Below are 15376 nucleotides of genomic sequence, written 5' to 3' on the forward strand. Positions count from 1 at the left end.
CACTGTTCCTTCCTCCAGTCTTTCCTTGGTCCTTGCTGCCTGTGCATAACTGAGGCAGCATTTTGGGCTGGTCTTGTAGAGGTGGCCTGCTCCACCACTCAGGTTGCAGCACTTACTCTGCTTACAGTCCTTTGTCTGGCGGCCTTCCTGTCTGCAGTTCTTGCAGATGACTTTTATTTTTTGACTTTTCAGTGGTCCAACATTTTTATTATTTCAAATCAACTTATATGATCCGCTAATGTTTACAGGGGCTTGGGAAGAGGTCCATGTGGGATGTTGGCACCTGGCCTGAAATATGGAGGCGATGTTCAGTCCTTCCTGGCTTCTCATGAATGATTTCTTACCACATTACAGTGGATGGCACAGCTGACACAGTAATGCAATTTCACATACAGCTTGGGCAGCATCTATGCATCAAAGAAGCTGGCCTCTGAAATATTGCAGACTGCAGCAGCCTCCACAATGTTACAGATGACAAACTTCTTAATGGCTTTGTCTTTGGGGATGCAGCGGGCACAGTTCGTGCATCTGATAGGCACAACAAATTCTGCGCTGCCCCACGTAGACCAAGGAGCCTTGACTTCCCCCCGTAAGGGGAGACTGGCGTATGGGCATCATGGGATACTTGGCGTAAAACTCAGGCCCCGAAAACTTGAGAAGAGCTTGTCTGTGAGACACAGAAAATCACATGAAGTATCTTATCAAGAGGTAGACGAGGTCATGGGGAAGACAAACAGAATCACATGAATAATCGAATCAACAGGTAGATGAGATCAGGGAAGAGAGTAAGGTGGAAAGATGATGTAATTAAAAAAACAGCTCATCAAGTAAACCTCTTGTAACTGTAAAAATTAACTGCTCAAACATTGTACCAGTAGAACCCCTACGATCATTCGTGACAGTAGGACTTCTCCTGGCATGCTGGTAACAAAGATCGCTTGTTTGAACAAGACATCCAACTCTCAAGGCGTTTTTGGGTACCAGGGCAAGCCCTCACCCCTTACACCCCAAGAGCAAAGCCAGAGGGAGGATGCATGATGGCTCCATTGGCATCCACCTTCAAGGTCACCATGACCTGCCATTTGCTGGTCCAAATCCCAAACGGGTCCTTGACCTCGGTGCTGCTCCCGGCCACCTCGATGTACCTGGCGAGGAAAGTGAACACATCCATGAGGGGAACATAGAGGTTGTAGAGGTGGATTGTCACCACCTGGTTCCATTGCAACAGCAGCGTAAAGATCGGCTCCGCCATGAGGATCAACATCGACGCCTGATTTCCTCTCCTTGAACACTTTCGGGAACTTGATGCACACCACCATGTTCTTGAATGTCACATCAAAATAGCCACTGCTAGGGAATTCCTGCAGGCCGAAGATATCTGCAGATTGGCATCCACAGCATTCAATCAGGACTTTCTTAAAGAAGAAGGTGCAGTTGATGAGTGCACCTCCTTTACGATCTTTCACTGCCACCCTCATGGTGTTTCTCACCCCTGGCCTGGAGCTCTTGTGTTTTTTGCAGCCATTTTTTGCTTGAAGCTCTCCCAGGACAGGCACTAAGACCCCAACCAACAGGAAAACAACAAACCTGGTAGATCTCCAATCCCAAGGGTGAAAGCCGTGAAAACAGCACTGAAACCCCCTGACAAATCCGGGAAAAAAAACACCACCTGCAGAATCAAAGCCCATGGTCGCTATCACGCCAGGTAAGTATCTCAGTCAATTTTTTTTCCAAAAATATACTTTATTCAGAAAAACTTGTAAAAAATACATTACAAAACAGTTCAAAGCAGTTCAAATTTGACATTTTGGAAAGTGCAAAAGCGATCTGATTCCTTCGATACAGAACAAGAGTTTCTTCACAACTCTTTCCATTCCATTTTATATACAATGTACATTTGTATTACGCAGTAAAAATATGGTTGGTGTATACAGCCCGAGGGCTTTTACACAGGTTCCAGCCCCTCAGTTCACTATGGCGGGAGGACCTTACACTGTGGTCTTTCCTCATTGAGCTTTTGCGGCGGCTGCCCCAAGCTTTAGTCCGTCCCTCAGCATGTAGTCCTGGACCTCGGAATGTGCCAGTCTGCAACACTCAGTCATGGACAACTCTTTGCTCTGGAAGACCAGCAAGTTTCATGCAGACCAAAGAGCATCCTTAACCAAGTTGATGGTCCTCCAGTAGCAGTTGATGTTAATCTTGGTGTGCATCCCTGGGAACAGCCCATAGAGCACAGAGTCATGTATTACAGAGCCCCTCAGGATGAATCGCGAGAAAAACCACTGCATCTCTTTCCACACCTGCTTTGCAAAGGCATATTCCAGAATGAGGTGTATGATGGTCTCTTCCCCACCACAACCACCTCGAGGGCAGGTGAGATTCCAGGCGTGCAGGAAGGATATGACGGGGAGGGCCCTTCTCACCAACAGCTATGCTTTGTCTTGGTGCTTGTTTGAAAGTTCTGGTGATGAGGCATTCTACCAAATGACTTTGACAGTCTGCTCGGGGAAACATCCGAAAGCACCCACCTTCTCCTTTCCCCGTAGGGCCTTGAGAACATTACGCACAGACCACAGCCTGATGGATTTGTGGTCAAAGGTGTTTTTCTGCACAAACTTTTCCATGAAGGAAAGGTGGTACGGCACGGTCCAACTGAATTGAGCGTTCTGCAGCAATGTGACCAGACCCATCCTTCGCAATACTGGGGACAGATAGAACCTCAGCACGTGGTGACACCTGGTGTTTGCATACTGGGAGTCTACGCACAGCTTGATGCAGCTGCACACAAAAGTGGCCACCAGGATGAGGGTGACATTTGGTATGTTTTTTCCCCCTATATCCAGAGCTTTGAATATCGTGTCCCTGTGGACACAGTCCATTTCGATCTCCAGATAAAGCAAAAGATGGCTCGGGTGACCGCCATGAGCAGGAGAGGGTTGTGGGCCGCACCTACGCCATGTACAGTAACAATGTGAGCACCTCGCACCTAATGACCAAGTTCTTACCCACAATGAGGAGAGAATGCTGCTCCCACATGCCCAGTTTCTGTTTCACCATGTCTACATGCTCCTTCCAGTTTTTTGCACATTCCCCAGCCCCTCTGAACCATATCTCCAGCACCTTCAGATAGTCTGACCTGACAGTGAAGGGGACAAAGGAACAGTCAGCCCAGTTCCTCAAGAACATGGCCTCGGTCTTGCCCTGATTTACTTTGGCTCCCGAGGCCAGTTCGAACTGGTCACAGATGCTGATCAGTCTGCAAACTGACAGTGGATCCGAGCGACATCCATGTACAGGAAGGCTTTAACCTAAGTGCCTTTTCGCTGTCTGGGATTGTCACCCCTCTTATGCCTGCGTCCTTCCCAATGGACATAACTGGCAAGGCTCCAGACTTTACCCCTCACTGCAAGGTCCCTTGCATCGAGACACTTGACAGAGGCTGGGTTGAAATGAAGTACCAAAGACCATAAAAAAGAGGAAGAATATTTTGTGTGGTAGAAAATTATCTTTATTATCCCTGACAACTAATGCTAGAGTTTCTCCTACATTACATATTCACCTGTGAATCTCTCGTGCTTCTGGGTGCTCTTTGTTATTCTTTTGTGTGCACTCCTATGCAGTGTCCCCCTGCACTGTCAGCTGAAGTGGAGGCAGGCTGCTGACCTTGCTGCCCTTGGCTTGGGATGACCTTAGCAGTCGTCCTCTGGATGCCTTAGGCCTGGAGGGCCCCAGCATGTTGAGGGTATCCTGCACAGAAGCAGTACCATCCTCTGTCATCAGGGATGAAGGAGGATCTGGCAACACTGGCAGAGGGGCAGAGGAATTGCTGCCCACACCAGGAGCACCCTGAGAGGAGTCCCAGCAGTGATAAGCAGCAATTCCTCCTCCCTTGCAAGGCACACTTGTGCCTCGCTGCTGACCTGAGAGTGTAGAGGATCTGGTTGTGACTCCAGGTCCCCTGTCCCCTCTCTCCATCCCACTGCTGCCTTGCACTGTTGATCAGGACAAGGCCCTAATGCAGCCAATCACTCAATGTAGGATACAGCTTGTGTCAGAGACAGTGTGGCACTCAAGGCCTGGGTGCTCTATATTACCACCAGCTCTCGGGCACGCAGAGCATCTGGCATCTCTGCCAGATGTTGCCTGACCTCTCGCTGCAGCTGCAGCATTTCCTGTGATACTGGCGACACAAGAGGCACATCATGAGTATGTGGCTCAGCATGGGCCTGGCCTCCCACAGTCCTCCGACTGTCAAAGGCCTGGGCAGTCACAACCTCTAACTGCTGCTCAGGCGCATCCGTGCTGAGTCCACCAGTTTGCGTGCCATATCTAACCGCGAGCACATACCCACCTCCATGACAGAAGCTGTGCTGATGGAGAGTGCGGGGATCTAAGCAGACGATGTTCCTCTGAAGCTCCATTCTCCCCCTCAGAGATGACAGTCTCTACTACAGTCTCAGAGGCTCTTTGTGGATGTTCTATGGGACTTGTGTGAGAGAACAGAGACATTTAAGGGTCAAGGGTCTCCCCTCCCGACATAGCACACACCCCTACATTGGAGATCGCTGTAGGCACTGAATGCCTGATCAGCCGCAGGGCTCCATTGCTGCAGATGCACCCTTCTGCCCCATGGCAACATTATTCACTGTCTTGGGAAGGTGCCCCGTCTCTCCTTCTGCAAGGCTGCATCCATCCTGTGGCCATGCCAGCTCCATGATCTCCTGCACCATTGGGCTCAAGGCATCAATCTTTGGCAGACAACCGCCAGTCTTGGCACCCTTTCTGCGATTGTGTGCTATCTTCTAATGCAGACACAAAGATGAATGTTTTTTTCTCCCAGCGGGACAAGCCCAAGATGTATGCTGGTTGTAGTCTAGTGGATAATGATGAGGGCACACAGATGCCTCCTGCATGTGGCCCCTTTCCAGGGATATTTTGAGAGTCTCCAATGACAAAATGCTGCCTGAGGCATGGTGAAATGGTGCTGAAAGGTGTAGGACAAGTTGACAAGGCTGTTAAAAAAGCATATGCGATGCTTGACTTTAGGAATAGAAAAACTGAGTAAAAAACAAGAAACCTATGGTAAACCTTTGTAAAACACTCATTAGGCATATGCTGGCCTATTGTGCTCAATACTGGGCACGAAATTTGAGGAAGGACATCAAAGACCTGGAGGGTCTGCAGAAGAGATTTACTAGATTTCTACAAGGAATGAGGATTTCAGTTAGCTGAAGAGAATAGAGAAGTTAGAGTTGTTCTCCTTACTGCAGAGAATGTTAAGGAGAGATTTGAAAGAGTTGTACAAAACCAAAATTGTTCCTATGGCAGAAGTCATAGAGTTATACAGCACAGAAGCAGGCCCTTCGGCCCAAAGCAACTGCGCCGACCATCAAGCACCTAGCCAATCTAATCCCATTTTCCCGCACTTGGCCCGTAGCCTTGTATACTATGGCATTTCGTCTAAATACTTCTTAAATGTTGTGAGGGTTCCTGCCTCTACCACCCCTTCAGGCAGTGTGTTCCAGATTCCAACCACCCAGTTGGTAAAAAAAATTTTCCTCAACTTCCCTCTAAGCCTCCTGCTCCTTACCTTAAATCTATGCCCCCTGGTTATTGACCCCTCCGCTAAGGGAAAACGTTTCTTCCCATCAATCCTATCAATACCCCTCATAATATTGTATACCTAAATCAGGTGCCCCCTCAGCCTTCTCTGCTCCAAGGAACACAACCTCAGCCTATCCAATCTCTCTTCATAGCTGAAATGCTCCAGTACAGGCAACATTCTGGTGAAATCTCCTCTGCACCCTCTCCAGTGCAATCACATCCTTCCTATAGTGTGGTGACCAGAACTGTACACAGTACACAATGATACAGAAGTGTTGATAACCAGATGACACTGATTTCAGGTGATTAGAAAAAAAAGAGGCAAGGTTTTTATACACAGCCAGTTGTCGTGATCTGGAATACCTGAAAGGATAGTGGAAGCAAATTCAACAATAACATTCAAAAACGATTGGATAAATACTTGAAGGGAAACATTTACAGGACTATGGTAAAAGAGGAGGGGAGTGGGAAGAACTGGATAGCACTACCAAAGTGGCCTCTTTCTGTGCTGCATCATTCTATGTATCTATGTTATTAGTTGGGCAAAAGCAGGATCCATGTTACAGACAGCGAGACCTAGAATTGACCAATTAATCTATTTTGGTTTGTTGTGGAACATTGGCTGGGACATCAAAACAGCTGCTTGCTCTTCTTTCAGTAGTTCCAAAGAATATTTTAATATTGACCTGAGGATGTGAAATAGGCAGACAGATCAGACAGGCTGTCATCTAATTTATGGTAGATTTGATAATAGGATGCTGCCTCACTGGTGCACAGCAGAAACACCATTGAATCATTTACTCCACCATTCCCATCATCAAATGCTTCAACCTCATCTACCAGACTGTACCAGGTGGCAATGTGGCTTTTTTTTTAGAGATACAGCACTGAAACAGGCCCTTCGGCCCACCGAGTCTGTGCTGACCAACAACCACCCATTTATACTAACCCTACACTAACCCCATATTCTCTACCACATCCCCACCATTCTCCTACCACCTACCTACACTAGGGGCAATTTACAATGGCCAATTTACCTATCAACCTGCAAGTCTTTTGGAGGTGGGAGGAAACCGGAGCACGCAGAGGAAACCCACGCAGACACAGGGAGAACTTGCAAACTCTGCACAGGCAGTATCCAGAATCGAACCCGGGTCGCTGGAGTTGTGAGGCTGCGGCGCTAACCACTGCGTGACTGTGCCGCCCGAATGCATTATTTTTATACAATATGGCTTGATGATACAGCTAAGGCTCAAACATATTCCCGACACATTGGGCTGTCACTTGGGAATATCAATTATTTAAGGAAGAGAATGGCACTTATCACAGCATCTGCATTAGTGAAATTTTATTCAATGATATGAAAAATGACATTTTCAAAAATAATTCATACAATTTCCATTAGTTTATATAAAGACACAACTCATCAGTACATAGACACTGAGGACATGCAGCTTGTGTAATACAGTACATATGGACAATATTTCATATATTGTGCCTGAAGGGCCTGTTGTTCAGGAGCAGCAGTTACATTTGTCAGAGGTTTGCCCTTTACACACACAGCCATTGGCGCAGTTCGTGCATCCTGCAGGACAGCAAGAGCAGCAACCTGAGAGGAGAGGGCAAAGGCAGAAATTACTTACAATGAATTAGTTCACTCAAACACACCCAGACCCTCCCATTACAGCACTCAGCCCCTCCCTCATAAACTAATCTGTGTCATATCTCCAAATGACCCAACTGAACAGGCTCAACATCAGAACACAGTGTGAGAGAGTTTTGGTGAATAAGTTAGTGTCAGTATGTCTCCAACACTATCTCTGGTGATAAATCTATAATATCAACGCTTTCCGATGTAAAACTCAGACACTTCTTTAACCAACAGGATTCTCTCCTCGAGTTCTTTAGATTTGACTTTGCATAAATTTGATGGGAATTAAATCAGGTGAAATCATGGGCCTTGTCCTTTTCTATCGTGTTCCTCTCTGAGTTCTGCCCAGAACTATCAGTCACAGAAATACAATGTGAGGAGCTTTAAACACTCCCACAGTTACTCACTTTTCCGGCAGTGTCCAGCTTTGCTGGTGGGACATCGGCAGTCGGAGCACCTGCAGGTGTTTTCACAGGAGCAGGATCCTGAAAGCAGGAAAAACACAGACATTGAGTTGTGCTTAAAACCCTGGGAAATGCCCCCCGTGTGGAGGAGCCCCGACTCTTTGACACATTCTGTTCTGCAGTTCCTTTAATAAACAGCCTCCCCTCCAATGCTGCTGCCCCTCAGTGAGACTGAGCCGGGACACTGTGCTGAAAGGACTGCACCAGACACCAGACACCACTCACCATCCAGGCACACACAGGACTTCGAGTCAGACATTTCACTAACTTCTTCACCAGCTTCCAGCCCTCACCCAATCAGCACTTCTCGATCTTGTGCCGTTTGCGGAATCGGAGCCGAGTTTTATGGGCTTGTGATCGGTGGAGAACCGGCTGCAAAACCAGGGAAGGAGCGGCTCGGTACCGACTGAATGCACACGGGGCACCGAAGTGAGTCAGCGGCTGAAGGTTTGAATTGCACCCGTCTCCTTCACTCACAACACGTCCCAAAAAGATTTCTCAATTACAGCAATTTAGTTCGATGTCCTTTCTGATTCTAAATATTTACAGAGTTACTGAAGATAAATCCAGTGTACAAGGCGAACATCGTGTGCACTCCGTCCCCCCGGTATGATTCTCATCTCCGCAACCGGTCTGGCAGACAACTGGTTTAACATAGAGACATGGAAAACAGGAAAGGAGTCGGCCATTAGGCCCTTCCAGCCTGCTCCGCCATTCGAAAAAGATCATGGCTGATCGTCTAATTCAATACCCTGTTCCCACTTTTTTCCTCATATTCCTTTGGCTTAAGAAATATATCTATCACCTTCTTGAATAAATTTAATGATTTGGCCTCCACTGCCTTCTGCGGTAAAGAATTCCACAAGTTCACCATCCTCTGAGTGAAGAAATTTCTCCTCATCTCGATTCTAAATGGCATACCCAGTATCCTGAGACTGTGACCCCGGGTTCTGGACACCCCAGCCATCGGGAACATCCTCCCTGCATCTAGCCTGTCTAATCCTGTTAGAATTTTATAGGTTTCTATGAGATTCCCTCACATTCTTCTAAACTCTAGTGAATATTGGCCTAGTCAAACCAATCTCTCCTCATACGTCAATCCTGCCATCCCAGGAATCAGTCTAGTAAATCTTCTTTGCACTCCCTCCATGGCAAGAACATCCTTCCTCAGATAAGGAGACCAAAACTGCACATGGTACTCCAGATGTGGTCTCACCAAGGCCCTGTATAACTGCAGTAAGACATCCTTGCTCCTGTACACAAATCCTCTTGCAATGAAAGCCAACATACTATTCACCTTCCTAACTTCTTGCGACACCTGAATGGTTGCTTTCAGCAACTGGTGTACAAGGACACCCAGGTCTCATTGCACCTCCCCCTTTCCCAATCTATCACCATTCAGATAATAATCTGCTTTTCTCTTTTTACAAGTGGATAACTTCACATTTATCCACATTCGACTGCATCTGCCATGCATTTGCCCACTCACTCAACTTGTCCAAATCACATTGGTGCCTCTCTGCATCCTCCTCATAGCTCACATTCCCCTCCCCGTACCCCGCCCCCCACCCCCCCCCCCCCAGCTTTGTGTCATCTGCAAACTTGGAAATGTTAGATTTAGTTCACTCACCCAAGTCATTAATATATATTGTGAATAGCTGGGGCCCAAGCACTGATCTCTGCAGTACCCTACTTGTCACTGTCTGCCACCCAGAAAAAGACCCGTTTATTCCTACTCTCTGTTTCCTGTGTCAACCATTCTCAATCCGTGCCAATATTTCACCCCCAAGCCCATGTGCTTTAATTTTGCACACCAACCTTTTATGTGGGACCTTATCAAAAGCCTTCTGAAAATCCAAATACACCACATCCACTTGTTCTCCCTTATCTATACTAGTAAGACTGAAAAGCACATGGACTTCTTTGTCACTAAGATTGAGATGAGTCGAATGGCCTCCTCCTGTACTGTCAGGACTTTATGACACTGACATTTGATCAGCTGCCTCAGCCACTACCCTCCCTTCCACTAGCCCAGCAGGCCAAACTCCCTCTCAGCCCCCCCCCCCCACCTCCCCCACCCACCCCAGCCCTAGTCCAGAAACGAGCAAATATCCAGAATGAAAACGGTGAATCAAACTTCAAACAGAAAGTGCAGTCCTGGACTCCCCCAGTCGGTGGGGGTGAAACGTGTTGCAGACGCTCAGACACACGGCAATTGCACAGAAAATGTTGGGAAATTGCTGTAATTGAGAAATCTTTTTGGGACGTGTTGTGAGTGAAGGAGACGGGTGCAATTCAACCCTTCAGCCGCTGTCTCACTTCGGTGCCCCGTGTGCATTCAGTCGGGACCGAGCCGCTCCTTCCCTGGTTTTGCAGCCGTTTCTCCACCGATCACAAGCCCATAAAACTCGGCTCCGATTCCGCAAACGGCACAAGATCGAGAAGTGCTGATTGGGTGAGGGCTGGAAACTGGTGAAGAAGTTAGTGAAATGTCTGACTCGAAGTCCTGTGTGTGCCTGGATGGTGAGTGGTGTCTGGTGCAGTCCTTTCAGAACAGTGTCCCGGCTCAGTCTCACTGAGGGGCAGCAGCATTGGAGGGGAGGCTGTTTATTAAAGGAACTGCAGAACAGAATGTGTCAAAGAGTCGGGGCTCCTCCACACGGGGGGCATTTCCCAGGGTCTTAAGCACAACTCAATATCTGTGCTTTTCCTCTTTTCAGGATCCTGCTCCTGTGAAAACACCTGCAGGTGCTCCGACTGCCGATGTCCCACCAGCAAAGCTGGACATTGCCGGAAAAGTGAGTAACTGTGGGAGTGTTTAAAGCTCCTCACATTGTATTTCTGTGACTGATAGTTCTGGGCAGAACTCAGAGAGGAACACGATAGAAAAGGACAAGGCCCATGATTTCACCTGATTTAATTCCCATCAAATTTATGCAAAGTCAATTCTAAAGAACTCGAGGAGAGAATCCTGTTGGTTAAAGAAGTGTCTGAGTTTTACATCGGAAAGCGTTGATATTATAGATTTATCACTAGAGATAGTGTTGGAGAGATACTGACACCAACATATTCACCAAATCTCTCTCACACTGTGTTCTGATGTTGAGCCTGTTCAGTTGGATCATTTGGAGATATGTCACAGATTAGTTTATGAGGGAGGGGCTGAGTGTGTTTGAGTGAACTAATTCATTGTAAGTAATTTCTGCCTTTGCCCTCTCCTCTCAGGTTGCTGCTCTTGCTGTCCTGCAGGATGCACGAACTGCGCCAATGGCTGTGTGTGTAAAGGGAAAACCTCTGACAAATGTAACTGCTGCTCCTGAACAACAGGCCCTTCAGGCACAATATATGAAATATTGTCCATATGTACTGTATTACACAAGCTGCATGTTCTCCGTGTCTATGTACTGATGAGTTGTGTGTTTATATAAACTAATGGAAATTGTATGAATTATTTTTGAAAATATAATTTTTCATATGAAATAAAATGTCACTATTGCAGATGCTGTGATAAGTGCCATTCTCTTCCTTAAATAAATGGTATTACTAACAACAGCACAACATGTACAGAATCGTTTGGAGCCTTATCGATCATCAAGCCATATTGTATAAAATAATGCACTGAAGCCGCACTGCCACGTGGTTCAGTCTGCTGGATGAGGATAAATCATTTGATGATGGACCAGTGTAGGGAATGGTGGAGTAAATGATTCAATGTCACTCCCATGCACCAGTGAGGCAGTGTCCTACTGTCAGATGTAAGATAAATTAGATGACAGTCTGTAAGGGGAGACTGGTTCAGTGAAGCATGGGATTCTTGGTGTTACTTGGGTCCCTGAAACTTGAGAAAAGCTTGCCTGTTAGACACAGGAAATCACATGAATAACCTAATCAAAAGGTAAACAAGATCAGAAGAGAGACACCGAATCACATGAAAAACCTAATCAAGAGGTTGACGAGGTGAATAATATAATCAAGGCAGGATGAGATTGGGGAAGACAGTAGATGGGAGATGATGTAATTAAAGAAACTGCTTTTCAAGTAAACCTCCTGTAAGTTGTATAAAATGACTGTTCAAACATTGTACCAGCAGAATCCCTACAATCATTCCTGAAAGTAGGACTTCTCCTTGCATGCTTGTAATAAAGATCGCTTGTTTGTCGAAGACTTCTGACCCTTGAGGCATTTTGGGTACGGGAGGAAGCCCTCACCCTCACACAGCCTGTCTGATCTGTCTGCCTATTGCACATCCTCAGGTCAATATTAAAATATTCCTTGGAACTATTGGAAGAAGTGCAGACAGTTGTTTTGGTGTCCTAACCAATGTTCGAAAACAAACCAAAATAGATTATTTGGTACATTATCTCATTACGGTTTCTCGGTCTCACTGATTGTAATGTGGATCCTGCTTTCACCCAACTAATAACATTGAACCATAGAATGAGGCAGCAGAGAAGGAGGACATTTGGCCCATCATGCCTGTGTGAGCTCTTTATTCCCACTCCCCTGCTCTTTTACCATCATCCTGTAATTATTTATTTTCGAGTATTTATCCAATCCTTTTTTGAATGTAGTTGTGGAATCTGCTTCCACCATCATTTCAGTCATTCCAGATCACAACAACTTGCTGTGTAAACAAACCTTCCTTCTGGTTCTTTTTCTATCACTTTAAATCAGTGTGCTCTGGTAATCAACATTCTGCCATAGGAACAGTTTCTCTTTATTTACTCTATCAAAACCATACACAGTTTTGTACAACTCGATCAAATCTCTCCTTAACATTCTCTGCAGTAAGGAGAACAACACTGACTTTTCTATTCTCTTCACCTAACTGAAATCCTCATCCTTGTAGAAATCCAGTCAATCTCTTCTGCAGATTCTCCAAGGGCTTGAGATCCTTCCTAAAGTCTGTGGCCCAGAATTGACCTCAATACTCCAGCGTATGCCTAATGAGTGATTTATAAAGGTTTAGCATAGCTTTCGTGTTTTTGTGTTATATTCTTCTATTCCTAAAGTCAAGGATTGCAGAGGCTTTTTTAACAGCCTTGTCATTTCAACATGCCTCAGGCAGCGCTTTGTCATTGGAGACCCTCAAAATGTCCCTGGAAATGGGTCACATGCAGGAGGCATCTGTGTACCCCCATCATAACCCACGAGACTACAACCAGCATACATCTTGGGCTTGTTCCCTCTGACAGAGAAACAAAATTCATCTACGTCTGCAACAGAAGATAGCACACAATTGCAGGGAGGCTGCTCAGACTGGTGGTTGACTGCCAAAGCTCCATGCCTTGAGCCCAATGAAGGAGGAAGACAGAAATCTGGCATCGCCACAGGATGGACAGAGCATTGTAGAAGGAGAGACACGGGCAACTTCCCAAGACTGTGAGTAAAGTCGCCATGGGGCACAAGGGTGTATCTGCAGCAATGGAGCCATGCTGCTGATCAGGCATCCAGTGCCTACAGGGATTGCCAATGTAGGGTGTGTGCTATGTTGGGAGAGCAGGCCCTTGACCCTTCAATGTCTCTGTTCTCTCACACAAGTCCCGTAGAACATCCACATAGAGCCTCTCAGACTGTAGCAGAGCCTGTCGCCTCTGAGGGGGAGAATGGAGCTTCAGAGGGTGCATTGTCTCCCCGGACCCCTGCACTCTCCACCAGCACAGCTGCTGTCATGGAGGTGGGTACCCGCTCACTATTCTATTTAGGTACAAAACCTGGTGGACTCAGCACGGATGAGCCCGAACAGCTGATAGAGGCTGTGACTGCCCAGGCCTCTGACAGTCGGAGGACTGTGGGAGGCCAGGCCCATGCTGAGCTCCAGGCTCATGAAGTGCCTCTGGTGTCACCAACATCATGGGAAATGCTGCAGCTGCAGTGTGAGGTCAGGCAACTTCTGGCAGAGATGTCAGAGGCAATGCATTCCCGAGAGCGGATAATGGAGTAATCCATTCAGGGTTTGAGTGCCACAATGTCTCTGACTGGTGCACAAGCTGCGTCCTCCATTTAGAGATTGTCTTCATCAGAGCTGCATCCAACAGAGTACTGAATGTCTACAGGATATTCATGCAGACTTGCATGTGCAAGGCAGCAGTGGGAAGGAGAGAGGAGGCAGGGGACCTGGAGTCACAACCAGATCCTCTGCACTCTCAGGTCAGCAGGGAGGCACAAGGGTGCCTTGCAAGGGAGGAGGAATTGCTGCTTATCACTGCTGGGACTCCTCTCAGGGTGCTCCTGGTGTGGGCAGCAATTTCTCTGCCCCTCTGCCAGTGTTGCCAGATCCTCCTTCATCCCTGATGACAGAGGATGGTACTGCTTCTGTGCAGGATACCCTCAACATGCTGGGGCCCTCCAAGCCTGAGGCATCCAGAGGACGACTGCCAAGGTCATCCCAAGCCAAGGGCAGCAAGGTCAGCAGCCTGTCTCCACTTCAGCTGACAATGCAGGGGGACACTGCATAGGAGTGCACACAAAAGAATAAAGAAGAGCACATAGAAGTACTGGTGAATGTGGAATGTACATAGAAATGCTAGCATTTATTGTCAGGGATAAGAAAGATAATTTTCGATCACACAAAATATCCTTCCTCTTTTTTAAGGTCTTTGGCATTTCGTTTCAACCCGGCCTCTGTCAAGGGGCTCGAGGCAACGGACCTTGCAGTGAGGGGTAAAGTCTGGAGCCTTGCCAGCTGAGTGTGACACACATGGGTGCTGAGTGAATGCTTCCTGAAAGAAGGAAGGTGACAACAGGGCTGCATAAAGGTTAGTCTTTATTGGTCAATCGACAATTGGCAGTGAGAAGCGAAGGAAACGCAAATGTATGGTGCATCGTGAACCTCCCTTGCACATCTCTCAGGTCGTCTTTGCTGTTGTCCCTGGGGTCCTTCACCTGGCGATGCTTGGTCAGCTTCCTCCTTTGCATTCTCTTTGTCTCAGGAGGCAGCACACTCTTTCCTATCCTCATTGTTCAACGCCTCATCACTCTGTAGTGACAGGTTGTGCAGTGCATGACAGGCCACGATGATACATGAGACCCTCACCGAGGCATACTGAAGAGCTCCACTGTACTGACCTCGGCACCTGAATCTCATCCTGAGTAGAACCATGACCTGCTGTATGGTTGCTCACGTTGTCCTGTGACAGGACTTGTACTTCTCCTCTGCATCCGTGTGAGGGTTCCTCACAGGCATCAGTAGCCATGTCCTCAGTGGGTGGCCCTTGTCTCCACGGATCCATCCCTGAAGCTGAATGGGAGCTTGGAAAAGCTCTGGCACCTGCAACTGCCTCAGAATGTCAGCATTGTGGCAACTTCCGAGAAGTGAGCACAGACCCGCAGGATCTGTTTACAGTGCTCACAGACAAGTTGTACATTGAGGGAGTGGAAGTCCTTCCTGTTGATGAAGGCCACTGGCTGGTGTGCAGGAGTGTTGGTAGCCACATGCTTGCAGTCGATGACATCCTGCACTTGGAGGAATCCAGGGATGGCCCCAAACATAATGGACCTCTCAGCTTGAGAGTTGGGATACATGAAGAAGCACACACAGTTACTGGTCCTCCTGAAAAGGGCTTTGGTGACCTCGCTGATGCACTGATGGGCCGCTGACTATGAGATCCCACATATGTCCCCCATAGATCCCTGGAATAATCCAGAGATGTGAAAG

At 47.3% G+C, this 15376-nt stretch overlaps 1 long non-coding RNA gene across 1 annotated transcript; it reads left to right on the forward strand.

Moving 5' to 3' along the window:
* Positions 1-8176: 8176 nt before the first annotated feature.
* Positions 8177-11217, forward strand: LOC137379015 (uncharacterized). The gene is made up of 3 exons (XR_010976722.1): positions 8177-10242; positions 10440-10517; positions 10945-11217. It is a non-coding gene; the product is annotated as an uncharacterized lncRNA (long non-coding RNA).
* Positions 11218-15376: the final 4159 nt, after the last annotated feature.

The sequence above is a fragment of the Heterodontus francisci genome, chromosome 17 (assembly GCF_036365525.1).
Source record: "Heterodontus francisci isolate sHetFra1 chromosome 17, sHetFra1.hap1, whole genome shotgun sequence".
Taxonomy (NCBI): Eukaryota; Metazoa; Chordata; class Chondrichthyes; order Heterodontiformes; family Heterodontidae; genus Heterodontus; species Heterodontus francisci.